This window comes from Dipodomys merriami, unplaced genomic scaffold (genome assembly GCF_024711535.1).
Source record: "Dipodomys merriami isolate MVZ:Mamm:240054 unplaced genomic scaffold, mDipMer1.0.p SCAF_28, whole genome shotgun sequence".
Taxonomy (NCBI): Eukaryota; Metazoa; Chordata; class Mammalia; order Rodentia; family Heteromyidae; genus Dipodomys; species Dipodomys merriami.
Genome location: NW_027204270.1, coordinates 16005518 through 16019013, shown reverse-complemented (window position 1 = coordinate 16019013; position 13496 = coordinate 16005518). Strand labels below are relative to the sequence as shown.

Genomic DNA, 13496 nt, shown 5'->3' with positions numbered 1-13496 from the left:
GCAAAAACACAACACAACCAACATCCAATGACAATTTATACAAATACATGGGATGTAGGGTGGAGCGATGCATGATGAAATGCTATGCTCAGGTAGGCAATACTGTTCCAAATCTCCATGGGATTTCTCAATTCCACGTTTTATCCTCCCTGGCTTTTGTGTGTGTATGTGACAAACACTTGGTCACCAAGATTTCAATCGAAATCTTGTTGAAAATTCTATGACGGAGCAAGGAACACGACATTAAAGTACGTTCAAAACTAGACTTTCCACCAGAAGCCCTGGTACGTACCCTCCGGGCATCAGGCCTAGGCAGGGCTAAGCGAAGCCTGTTAAAAGGCTTTCCAAGAAGTGACACTTTTTTTGAGGGGTGGGGGGAGTGGAAGGGGTGCGGAGTAATGTCAGTTAACTTCCTCTTCCTCTACAAAGGTCAAACACAGGGAAGTGTCTGTCCGGTATAACATTTCCTCCTTGGGACGCGTTCCACCACAAACCACATCACAACTCCAATCACTTAATTAAAAATTTAAAAAAAAAATAGCCAGAGGGAATGCTTTCTGTACATTTCCAAAAAAAAAAAAAATCCAACTTACCTCGGGATCCAGCTGGTTCGTTTCAACCAGGAAATTTACCAATAAAGTTTACTATGTACGAATAATGACGATCCGGGGATCCAGCAAGCCCCGCTGGCGGCCCGGAGCTGAAGGGAGGAGGCCGTGATCCCCCCCACAACCCACACCAGCCTCGCCCGCAGGGGCCGGTCCGGGGCACCGGCCAATTCGGCCCGACGGAGGGGAGGGGGCGGGGAGGGGACGAGGAGGCGGCGGAGAGGGGAGGGTCCCCCGATCGAAAAGGGAAGGGCCGCAGAGGCACGCCTCGGTGCAGCTGGTGTCCCCCCCCGTCGCACCGCACGAGGGTCCCGGGGTCCCCACGATGCTGCCGCCGGGGCACCCCACCCCACCCCACCCCCCAAGAAGCTCGGGCCAAGCCCGATGCGGCGGCGAGGAGGCTGGAGCAGCGGCCGCTTGCTTCCCCGGCGGGGTCCCCGCGGACGGCGGGGTTCCTCCGGAGGCTGCCGGGGAGGCGGAAAGGATACTGTTGGGGCGCCTGGGTCTGGAGGGCCCTGATGTTCGGGTGAGGAGGGGCCGCCGCTGCCGCCGCCGCCGCCGCCGCCGCCGCCGCCGCCGCTGCCGCCGCCGCCGCCGCCGCCGCCGCCGCCGGGTGAGGAGGCGGTGCCGCCGCCGCCGCCGCCGCCGCCGCCGCTCCGGTGCCGGGTCCGGTTCCTGCTGCAGCCGCTGAGCCTGATTTCAGAGCCGGTTTCTGCGGTAAACTCATGGCAAAGCGAAGCCACCAACCCCCCCAGAGCGGGACCGGGCGCGCCGGGGTGCAGGGGCCGGGGGCGGCGGGGGGACGGGAGGGGGGCGGACCCGGGGGGGCGGCGGGAGCGGGGGGCCGGGGGGAGGCCGGGAGGAGGAGGAGGAGGAGGGGGCCGGGGCCGGTCACACACGCCCTCCGCCGCCGCCGCCGCCGCCGCCGCCGCCGCCGCCGGCGCCGCCTTCGGCAGCAGCAGCCGCCCCGCGGGCCGGCACCACCGGCTGCCGGTCTCCGTGACAACGCGACCCCAGGGGGGGGGCCGGGCCCGGCGGGGGCGGGAGGCGGAGAGACCGGACCTTTCACGGCAATATCCTCATGGGCCGGCGGCGGGGGGTCTCTGTCCCCCTCCCCGGGGGAAGCGGCGCCCTTCTCGGTAGCGGGGCTCAGGCGATGCCGGCGGATTTTCTTCACTCAACGAGCAGAGCATCCAACATGGCGCTGCGGCCGCCTCCAGCAGTCCGGCAGGACGGCCGCTCGGCAAGTTCCGGAAGTTTCCGGAACGGCTCGGCGGGCCGGGGTTGGCGGGGGGAGGCGGCTCCTTCGGCTGTTTCCGCGGGCGGAGAGCGCTCGGGCCCCGTCGGGGGCGCTCGGGCGCCGCTTCGGGGACGCGCTTCGGGGACGCGCTCGGGGCCCGACTCGCTTCCTCCGGGGAGGACGCCGACCCGGGCTTCTCAGGCTCGCCGCGGCGGCCGTGCCAGGCCCGGGTTGAGCCCAAAGCCGAGGTCCGGCCTGCGCGAGTCTGGCCTGGCGTCGCGGTCGCGGAGAACAATGGTGCGCTTGGCGGGCAGCCTGCGGGCCGGCCGGCGGGGGAAGGCGGGCGAGCGGCCGGGCGAGGAACCCGGATCCCTGCGGAAGGAGTCGCTGGAGCCGAGTGAGAGCCGGCGGGGAGGAGGCCGCCCGCCGCGGGAGCTTCGCACAACAGCTGTCACTCCGCGTCTCCCGACGACGACGCGTGTCACCCGCATTATGTCGACAGCGCTCTGAGTGATCAATGGAACGAGGAGCCCCATTCCCAGAGGAAGAGGGACTGGTCCAAGGTCACCCGGGCCGGGAAGGGACGGAGCCGACCCTGGGTGCGGAGTCCACCTTCCCTGGGTTGAACCTTGCGGCCTCCCAAGTGGGCTGTGGGCGGGTTGGGGTTTTACGTATTGTGTTTTGGGGGGTTTCCCTCCCCCAAGGCCTTACCACAGGGCCACTACTCCCTGTGGTCAGCTTGCCACCGGGCGGGCCTGTACTGGGGTAACACTTCCTCCCTACCAGGATCACTCCTGCCACCCCAACCCGCAAGCACACCCTGCTCTCCAGCCCGAGCAGTGTCCCGAACACCAGGTAGCGCACTGATGAGAAGCGGTCGCTGGCATCCCAGACAGGTCCACCTTCAGTGGCTCGTGCAGTCCGGGGAGACATAGTACCGGTTTCACAGGTGAACACGCAGAGGCCGACAGAGGCACCACGCCATCACACAGCAGAGGAGTGAGAAAAATGAGGCTAGAAACTGACGGCTACTCCGGAGGCTGAGATCCCAGGATCACAGTTCAAAGCCACTCTAGATGGGAAAATGGGAAACATCTCCAGTTTACCACTGTGGTTAAAGGTGGTAGAGTGGTAGCCTTCAGCAAAAGAGCTAAGGGACAGCGCCCAGGCCCTGACTTGAAGCCCCAGTACCAACACACACACAAACGATTAATTGCCAAGGTTGGCAAAGGCAAGATCCGCAGCCATCCTTCTGGCTACTGCTTTGCTGCCTCACACTCCCAGCTTTTTTTTTCTTTCTTTCTTTTTTTAATTAAAAGCTTACATGCAGTGGTTGCTTAATTCCTGACAGCTCTTGGGTGCCCCCCCTGCTCCCTCCTAGGATAAGAGCATCTGGAAGAGGCTGATATCACAGCCCCCCACTGGGCTCTCCACAGTTCCTGGCTTTAAAAAAAGAAATCCTCATCCTTTCCCCAGCCTGGAAGACTGGAGCTGCTTCCCACTTTGGAATCCAAAAGTGATTGAATGCGTAACACTTGGTTATTTAATTTGGATTTCCTATTCTCCACCCTTGACTTGCCCCAGGAAAAATTCTCTAGTGGTCCTTGGGTCTCTCAGATTCTCACTTCATGGTCTCTTCTTTATCACAAGCAAAATCTGTTCCCAGCAGATTTGACTTCTCATTTACACTAGGGTGATAACAGACTGATAATTGCTTAATTGTTATTCTTTTCTGAGCTAGTTTCATTTTCTAACTTCATAATAGCTACAAGCATAGGGCAATTAGTGTCTGGTCTTTACTAAGCACTTTGTGAACATTATCTCTTTTTAAATAGATAGATCTTAGGCAAAATAATGTAAAAGTCCCTGATAAAATTCTGGCCTCAGGCAATCAAAAGGGGAAATGATTCTAGGGAGCTAAGTGAAAAGACTAAAGACTCCTTTCCTTCAAAGCAATGACTTACTCACCATGCCCACAAAGCAAATAATACTAAACACCTACTGTGTGCCATTGAACACTGCTAGACATTTTCCTTGAATAAACTTCCCTAACCATTCAGAAAAAAAAATGCATCTTAATGTATCTTGTCAGTTAAAAAAAAAGCCAGACACTGGTGGCTCACATGTGTAATCCTAACTACTCAAGAGCCTGAGATCTAAGGATCTCAAAGATGCCCAGGACAGAAAAACCTATGAGAGGGCTGGGAAGGTGGCTCAGTGGTAGAGCACTTGCCTTGCATGCATGAGGCCCTGGGTTCAATTCCTCAGCACCACATAAAGCAGGGAAAAAAAAGCCGGAAGTGGCACTGTGGCTCAAGTGGTAGAGCGCTAGCCTTGAGCTGAAGAGCTGAGGGACAGCGCCCAGGCCCAGAGTTCAGGCCCCATGACCAGACCAAAAAAAAAAAAAAAAAAAAGTCTATGAGACTCATCTCGAATTAACCAGCAAAAACCTGGAAGTGGAGGTATGGCTCAAGTGGGAGGGCACCTTGAGTGAAAAAGCCAAGAGAGCATTAAAGCCCTGAGGTCAAGCCCTCATACTGGCACATATACAAATGTCTTCAGCCTCTTGTAATGGTGCTTCTGGGTAGTTGAACAGGAAATCACATATTGAAGGCCAGACAGACCCTCCTGCCTCGAAGAATCAAGGCTTGGGGATGTATCTCAGGGAAGAATGCTTGCCTTGCCTCAGATGCAGAAAGCCCTAGATTCTATTTCCCAGCACCACAACAAATAAAAAACAAAAAGGCTACAATTCTAAGGTATGAAAAGATAATTTGTATAAAGTCAAAGTCCTGGGATTCAAACCCAAGACACCCCACTCCAGATCTGCCACATTGCCTTCAACATAGCAAACTCCTCGTTGCAGCCTTGGCAACAAGGAGAGTTGATTTTGTTAATTTGCCCATTAAGAGTCCTCTATGCTCCCTCTACCCAGTTACCTTCAGGATCTGCTTGGAATCTACAGTATTCCGGTAAGTCTTCATCCTTAACCTAGACCTGAAGGTTGGCTGCTCCTGTCACTAAAACTATCCCCCCTCTATTCTTTTAGACAGCCTTGCCCAATGCTTGGCTCAAGCATCACCTCCTCACAGCAGCTTTTTCCCAGGGCTGAGCTAGCTACCCTCTCTAGGCCCACCTAGCCATGGAAGCTGAATTCTACCAGTATTTTCAGTGTCCAGCAATTATAAGCAATCACAGCCTAGTTTGAATTAATTAGAACCTGAGTTTGATTCTCAGCCCTTCCCTGTACTAGTTATATAACTTAAAGTTTTTTTTTGTTGTGTTGTTTTGTTTTTGTTTTTGTTTTTTTTTTGTCGGTCGTGGGGCTTGAACTCTGGGCCTGGGCGCTGTCCCTCAGCTCTTCAGCTCAAGGCGAGCGCTCTACCACTTGAGCTACAGCACCACTTCCGGTTTTCTGGTGGTTTATTTGAGATAGGAGTCTCAGGGTCTCTCCTGCCCGGGCTGGCTTTGAACCGCGATCCTCAGATCTCATCCTCCTGAGTAGCTAGGATTACAGGCGTAAGCCACCAGCGCCCGGCTATAACTTAAAGTTTTTTGTTTGTTTGTTTTTGGGTTTGTTTTTTACCTGTTGTGGGACTTGAATTCTGGGACTGGGTGCTGTCAGCTCAAGGCCAGTGCTCTTGCCACCTGAGCCACAGTGCCACTTCTGGTTTTCTGGTGGTTACTTGGAGATAAGAGTCTCAGGGACAGGTGCTGGTGGCTCACACCTATAATCCTAGCTACTCTGGAGGCTGAGATCTTAGGATGATTCAAAGCTAGCCCAGGCAGAAGACTCATCTCCAATTAACCACTAGAAAACCAGAAGTGGTGCTGTGGCTCAAGTGGTAGAACGCTCGCCTTGGGCTGAAAAGTTCAGGGATAGTGCCCAAGCCGAGTTCAAGCCCCACGACCAACAAAAAAAAAAAAAGGTCTCAGGGACTTTCTTGCCCAGGCTGGCTTTGAACCACAGTCCTCAGATCTCAGCCTCCTGAGTAGCTAGGATTATAGGCGTGAGCCACCGGCATCCAGCTTTAAAGAAAGTTCTTAACCACACCAAGTTTTCTGATCTGAAAAAAATGGACTCTACCTCTTATCATTTACAGTGACAAAATCACAAATATAAGCATTTAGCTCACTCTCTGGTTCATAGTAATTTTTGATACATTGTAGCTATTAGTATTCATTTATGCAGGGACATTTCTTAGTCATTTAAAATACCTCTCATATCTTACACTCTATAAATGGGAAAGTGAGATTTTCTGAATGGCTTAATAATTATGAATTGCCAGACTTAGTGTTACTCTGGAGAAGTCTCTCGGGCAATGTAGAGCCCAGGCTGGGCCTCAGCTCACAGAGCTAGAGAAGGACTGGGCTGCCATAGAGTAGGCCGTGCCCGCACCCACGAGGAATGTGGGTCTTTGAGCTGCCATCGGCTCTTGCCAAGCCCACTGCAGCCTCTATCATCCTGCATCAGAATCAACTCCAAATGGATCAAAGACCTTGGAGCCAAAGCAGACACCCTGAAAACATTACAGGACAGAATAGGAGAAACCCTAGGTCTCCTTGGCACAGGCCAAAATTTTCTTAATAGATACCCAGAAACAAGACAAATCAAAGAAAGGTTGGACAAATGGGATTGCATGAAGCTGCAGAGCTTCTGCATGGCAAAGGACATGCTAGCAAGATCAATAAAAAGCCCACAGATAGGGAGAAGATCCTTACTAGCCATACAATGGGTAAGGGTCTCATATCTAAAATATACTTTAGAACTCAAAAAATTAAATCCCGGGCTGGGATGTAGCTCAGTGGCAAAGCGCTTGCCTAGCAAGTGCAACGTCCTGGGTTCGATCCCCAGTACCAAAAAAGAAAAGACAAAAAAAAAAAAATTAAATCCCCCAACAACAAGTCCTCAAAGAAACAACTGCCCCCATAAATAAGTCGATTAAAGACTTAAAAACTTCTTTGAAGAGGAAATAAGAATGGCCAATAGACACATGAAGAAATGCTCAACATCTCTAGCCATAAAAGAAATGCAAATCAAAACAACATTGAGAGCCAGGTGCCGGTGGCTCACACCTGTAATCCTAACTACTCAGGAGGCTGAGATATGAGGATTGCAGTTCAAAGCCAGCCCGGGCATGAGACTCTTATCTCCAATAAACCACAAGAAAACTGGAAATGGTGCTGTGGCTCAAGTGGTAGAGCACTAGCCTTGAGCTGAAGAGCTGAGGGATAGTACCCAAGCCCAGAGTTCAAGCCCCACCACCAAACAAAAAAAAAAAAAATTGAGATTCCACCTCACCCCAGTTAGAATGGCTATAATCAAGAACTCAATAACAACTGATACTGGAGAGGATGTGGACAGAAGGGAACCCTACTGCATCGTTGGTGGGAGTGTAAACTTGTTCAACCACTTTGGAAAGTAGTATGGAGGTTCCTCAAAAGACTCCACATAGAGCTCCCCTATGACCCAGCAATCCCACTTTTGGGCATTCACCCTAATGATCACAAGACAAACAAGAGAGCATACTAAAGCTACCAGCACAACTATGTTTATTGCAGCATTATTTACCATAGCTAAGATATGGAACCAACCCAGATGCCCCTCAGTAGATGAATGAATCAAGAAAATGTGAGATATATATGTATGTATATGTATATGTATATATATATATATATATATATATATACACACATGCACACACACACACACACATATGCTGGAATTCTAAGCCTCCATCAGAAAAAATGACATCACCTCATTTGTTAGGAAATGGAAAGACTTGGAAAAATTATATTAAGTGAAGTAAGCCAGGCCAAAGAAACATAGGTCCTATGGTTTCCCTTATTTGCAGAAACTAGTATATGTCTGGGACAAGCAGAAAAGGTCAGATAAGATGACGTTAAGTGAAATGAACCCCAAGACAGGGACACAAGTGGCTTTTTTATTTCTTGCTATTGTTTCTAACGTATTTATAAGGTACCATGTGATTTTTTTGTTGCTTTGTATGTCCCTCCCCCACAGTATAACCCCTGTTTTCACTGTATTTGATGTTGGTATAATTTGGGGAGGGGAAGGGAAAAAACAAATTGTTTAAATAGGGATATAGGTGGACCCATTGCAACAATGAGATGTACAAGACACTATGTCGAAAAATGAACTTTACAATTTAGGCTGGGATTGGGGCGGGGGGAGTATAGTTGAGGAGGTAGGAGGAAAGGGATGGTAGAGGTAAAAACAAAGGAGGAGGCAACAATGCTTGATAAGAAATGCTCATTACCTTGCTCATGTAACTGTAACCCCTCTGTACAGTATTATCACAATAAAAAACTTATTTTTAAAAAAAGCCCATTCAACAAAATGGTGTTGGGAAAACTGGACATCCATAAATAGAAGAGTGAAATTGGATCCTTAACTGTCACCTTGCACTAACATCAATTCAAAATGGATCAAAGACCACAACATGAAGCCAGAAATGTTGAAACTACTACAGGCAGGAGTAGGAGAAACATTAGAACATACTGGCTTACACAGGAAGTTTCTGCATAGCATTCCAGGAGCACAGCAAATTGGAGAATCAACAAATGGGATTTCATCCAACTAAAAAGTTCCACATAACTAAGGATATCAGTTCCTAGCTGGGTACCAGTAGCTCACGTTGTAATCTTAGCTACTCAGGAAGCTGAGATTTGAGGATCATGGTTCAAATTCAGCCTGGGCAGAAAAGTCCATGAGACTTTTATTTCCAATAAACTACTCAGAAAAAGCCGTGACACTCACTGTAGCTCAAGTGGTAGAGCACTAGCCTTGAGCACAGAGATTCAGGGACAGCACCTAGGCTCTGAGTTTAAGCCCACAACTGACAAAAATAAAAAGACATAGTTCCTAAGTTAAAAAGGCAGACTACAGGGCTGGGAAGGTGGCTCAGTGGTAGAGTGCTTGCCTTGCATGCATGAGGCCCTGGGTTCGATTCCTCAGCACCACATAAGCAAAAAGAAAAAAGCCAGACGTGGTGTTGTGGCTCAAGTGATAGAACGCTAGCCTTCAGATGAAGAGCTGAGGGATAGCACCCAGGCCCAGAGTTCAGGCCCTATGACCAGACACCCCCCCCCAAAAAAATCATGATATATCATGTCATATCTTAATAACATATACAGGTCAGGTTATAGGCATATAAACACAAGTTGACTAAAAGGGAGGAATCCAGTGGTGTGTGTAACTCCTCTGAACAACTAACAAACATTTAACAAAATGAATAGCAGGAAGTTGAAACATGTTCTCCAAGTTGGGGGATGGGGAGGCAAAAGAAAGGGGCACACAGACTGGAGGGAGGAAGAGCGAGCAAATGCAGTCATTATATCAATGCACATTATGTAAATATTGAACTTTGTAATCTGAGGGCAGGGATGGGAGAGGGAAAGATGCAGAAGATGCATTATACTTATAACCTGACTTCTGGAATTAAAACCCTTTTGTAAACTATTTAATAACTAAATATTACATATAATAAATTACCTTTGCCCCTTCATTTTCCTCCTGGAGCAACTGGCCTTATAGCATAAAAGGCAGCCATGTGGCTCAGAGAGGTTTGTACATTATGTGGCCCCTGGTAATTAAGATGGGAGGCCAAAAGTTTTGGCACTGGTAGCTCACGCCTGTGATCCTAACTACTCAGGAGTCTGAGATCTGAGAATCATGGTTCAAAGCCAGTCTGGGCTGGCACCGGGTTCTGTTTGTTCTTGCTTTCAGTTCTTCGGGGCATGTACCTACAAGTGGAATTGCTGGCTGAGTGCCAGTAGCTACTAAGAAGGTTGAGATCCCAGGGATTAAGGTTCAGAGCCAACCTGGGCAGGAAAGTTCTCAAGATTCCATGTCCAAAATAACTGTCAAAAATCTGGGCTGGGTGACATTGTCCAAAAAGAAATGTACTCACTACCTGATTTATGTAACTGTAACCCTTCCGTATGTCACCTTTATAATAACAATTGTTTAAAAAGGTGGGCTTAGTCCTCACTTCAGCAGCACAAATACTAAAATTGGAACAATTAGCATGGAGATTAGCATGGCCCCTGGGCAAGGATGACAGGTAAATTTGTGAAGTGTTCCACATTTTCAAATGCTGAAACCAGGACACAGGGTGACCCATTGCAACAATGATACCCACAAGACAGTATATTGGAAATTAACTTTATAACTTCGGGTGGGGTGGGGGGTGGGAGGAGGAGTAAGGGAGATGGTGGAGGGAAGGGATAGTGGGAAAACAACAAGGGAAGGGGTAATAATGCCAGACAAGAAATGTACTCATAGCCTTACTCTGTCCAGCATCTTTACAATAAAACAAAATCTAAAAACAAAAAAAAAAGTGGGCTTGGGCAGACACTGGCGGTTCACCCCTGTAATCCTAGCTATTCAGGAGCTGAGATCTGAGGATCGTGGTTCAAAGCCAACCCAGGCAAAAAAAATCCATGAGACTCTTATCTCCAATTAATCACTCAAAAACCAGAAGTGGTGCTATGGCTCAAGTGGTAGAGTTTTAGCTCAAGCACAAAGAGGCTCAGGGACAGTGCCCAAGCCCTGAATTCAAGCCCCAAAACTGACCAAAAAAAAAAAAAAAAAAGGTGGGCTTGAAGTATGGCTCAAGTGTAGAAGGCCAGATAAGCAAGCAAAGCAAGTGACCTCAAGATCCCTGAATTAAAGCCTTGGTAAAATATATAAAATAAAATAATAAAAACAGCACTGAGTGTGCTGGTGACTCATGCCTGTAATCCTAACTACTCAGGAGGTTGAGATCTGAAGATCACCGTTCAATGTTATTGTGGGCAGAAGAGTCTGTGAGACTATTATCTACAACTTAAAAAAGAAAAGAAAAGAAAACAGGAAGTGGTACTGTGGCTCAAAGTGGTAGAGTGCTAACCTTCAGTGAAAATGCTCAGGGACAGTAGTACCCAGGCCCTGAGGTCAAGTCCCACAATAAAAAAAAAAATTCAGGCATCGGTGGCTTATACCTGTAATCCTGGCTACTCAGGAGGCTGAGATCTGAGGATTACAGTTCAAAGCCAACGTGGGCAAGAAAGTCCGTGAGACTCTTATCTTCAATCAACCACCAGAAAACCAGAAGTGGAAGTGTGGCGTAAGTGGTAGAGCGCACACCTTAAGCTGAAGAGCTGAGGGATAGCATCCAGGCCCAGAGTTCAAGCCCCATGACCAACCAAAATAATAATAATAATAATGAAGTATGGTTGCTGGATCTACAGTGTTTCTATGTTTAACTTTTTTTTTTTTTTGTCAGTTGTGGTGCTTGAACCCGGGGCCCAAGCACTGTTCTTGAACTCTTTTTTTTGTGTCGGTCGTGGGGCTTGAACTCTGGGCCTGGGCGCTGTCCCTCAGCTCTTCAGCTCAAGGCTAGTGCTCTACCACTTGAGCCACAGTGCCATTTCCAGTTTTCTAGTGGTTTATTGGAGATAAGAGTCTCACGGACTTTCCTGCCTAGACTGGCTTTGAACCGAGATCCTTAGATCTCAGCCTCTTTTTTTTTTTTATTGTGAAAATACTGTACAGAGGAGTTACAATTACATGGGCAAGATAATGAGTACATTTCTTATCAAGCATTGTAGCCTCCTCCTTTGTTTCCTCTTCCTATCCCTTCTCATCTCCCAAATCTCAGCCTCTTGAGTAGCTAGGATTACAGGCATGAGCCACCAGTGCCCAGCTTCTTGAACTCTTTTGTTCAAGTCTAGTACTCTACCCATTTGAGCCACAGTGCCATTCCTGGTTTTCTGGTGTTTAATTGGAGATAAGAGTCTCACATTCTTTCTTGCCCAGACTGACTTTGAACTGCAATCCTCAGCTCTCAGCCTTCTGATTAGCTAGGATTAGAGGCATGAGCCACTGGTGCCTGGCATTTTGCCTTTTTTTGGGGGGGGGGGTGCGGTCGTGGGGCCTGAACTCTGGGCCTGGGCGCTGTCCTTCAGCTCTTCAGCTCAAGGTTAGCACGCTACCACTTGAGCCACAGTGCCACTTCTGACTTTTTTTTCCTGCTTATGTGGTGCTGAGGAATCAAACCCAGGGCCTCATGTATGCAAGGCAAGCGCTCTACCACTGAGCCACCTTCCCAGCCCATTGCCTATTTTTTAATTGTGTTGTTGACTGTTTTGTTGGCCTGTAGAAGTTCTTTTCAGCTCTGCCACTTTCAACTGTCCTTGTGCCACTGTGACTTAGCTTCCCCAACTGTTAAAAAAAAAGAGTTATTAATTTATACTTCCTGGATTAAATAAGCTAATATGTGTGTATTAGATACACTAATATGTAGAAAGCAGACATTAGGCTGTCTGGCTGATAAAGGCAGCTAGCATTTAATGTTTTTGTTTGTTTGGGTTTTAAAATTTCAGTTTTCTGAGATTGGGTCTCAGATTGGCCTGGACTTGCTTAGAACTAATAATAATCCTACCTCAGCCACCAGCCCAGCAGGCTCTGACTCTAAATTGTGTCCTGTAGGAGACAAACTGTAGCACAGAGAACATGTTTGGGAAGTCCCCCTGGCCCTGGGGAGGAGGCAACCTTTGACCTCACTATATTAGCAGAAGCCTCAGTTGCTCCATTACTGAGTCAGCCTGCACTTCCATGGGGGCCAAACACAGCAGAAGTTTCTCTTACCCACTATCAGGCCTCTAGCCCCCTCTAAGCTGAGGAACTTCACACTATCACCCACCCATCCCATCCAGAATCTAAAACCCACATCCCTCTACCCAGGGTGGCCCTTGTGGAGCCTGAGGCCATTTAAATATCCTGCCAAGCATGCTGTCCTGGAAAAATCCTGGACTCTAATTCACCCCACACAGAGTGACTGGAGGAGGAGGAGACTGGATTTCCAGGTACCGGGAGCTGGCGCCAAGAGCCAGGCTGGTTCCAGTGATGTCTGTAGGAGCTGGCCTGCCAGCCTGGCTTGGCCTAAGAGGCCCTTCCGGACACCTGGAGAGACACTGGAGCATTGCTGTGTTCTGGTTTTTCCCACCAGCATGAGAATGAAAATAGCAGCAAGTTAGAAATAATTCAGCAGATGAATGCTTTTTTTCTGGTTCCCAATTTGGCCATCATCTTTTTGTTTTCGTGGGGGTTTTTGTTTGTTTGTTTGTTCTGCCTTCATCGCATGTCTTTCCCACCCTCCCCCATACACTGGAATAGAGAAGTTGAAGAAGATGCTTGGTTCTCATTTATGTGGGCTCAGTGGGTACTGGAGAGAGTCCAGGTTCTTCAGTTTGGCACCTGCAGCCCCTGCCACATCTGACTCTTGTCCACCTCAGCCTTTTGTTCTGGCCACTTCCCCACCAACACAGGCCCTGGACAGCCTCCACTGTCTCCAAGGCTTTTCCATGCACTGCATGGCCTCCTCCCTACCCCTGTTCCTGACTGAGGCTCCTATTTACCCTACAAAGCCCAGCTCATGTCATTTTCTGGACAGACTTCTCTTGGTTCCCTTACCCCCTCCTCTTGGCAGATTTCATTACGCCCTCCTATTTGGGATGTTATTTATTTATTTTTGTCGGTCATGGGGCCTGAACTCTGGGTCTGGGTGCTGTCCCTCAGCTCTTTAGTTCAAGGCTAGTGCCCTACCACTTGAGCCACAGTGCCACTTCTGTTTTCTAGTGTT

At 49.0% G+C, this 13496-nt stretch overlaps 1 protein-coding gene, 1 long non-coding RNA gene and 1 other non-coding gene across 6 annotated transcripts in view; 2 read left to right on the top strand and 1 right to left on the bottom strand.

The window, feature by feature from the left end:
- Window positions 1–1781, bottom strand: part of Eif4g3 (eukaryotic translation initiation factor 4 gamma 3) — a 234209-nt gene extending 232428 nt beyond the window's left edge. Inside the window, exons 1-2 of one of the 4 annotated variants that reach the window (XM_070037719.1) lie at window positions 1671–1781; window positions 1097–1301 (exon numbers count right to left, since the gene is read on the bottom strand). The gene's annotated coding sequence lies outside the window, so the exon portion shown is untranslated. Of the gene's footprint in view, window positions 1–593; window positions 605–1096; window positions 1302–1670 lie in introns of those variants that run through there. The other 3 variants (XM_070037734.1, XM_070037733.1, XM_070037735.1) reach the window with 3 other exon arrangements.
- Window positions 1782–1882: 101 nt separating this feature from the next.
- On the top strand, window positions 1883–3177 carry LOC138838347 (uncharacterized). Its single transcript, XR_011375589.1, has 2 exons — window positions 1883–2447; window positions 2635–3177. It is a non-coding gene; the product is annotated as an uncharacterized lncRNA (long non-coding RNA).
- Window positions 3178–9855: 6678 nt separating this feature from the next.
- LOC138838468 (U6 spliceosomal RNA) lies at window positions 9856–9963 on the top strand. The gene has a single exon (XR_011375607.1). It is a non-coding gene; the product is annotated as a U6 spliceosomal RNA (small nuclear RNA).
- The last annotated feature ends 3533 nt before the right edge of the window (window positions 9964–13496 follow it).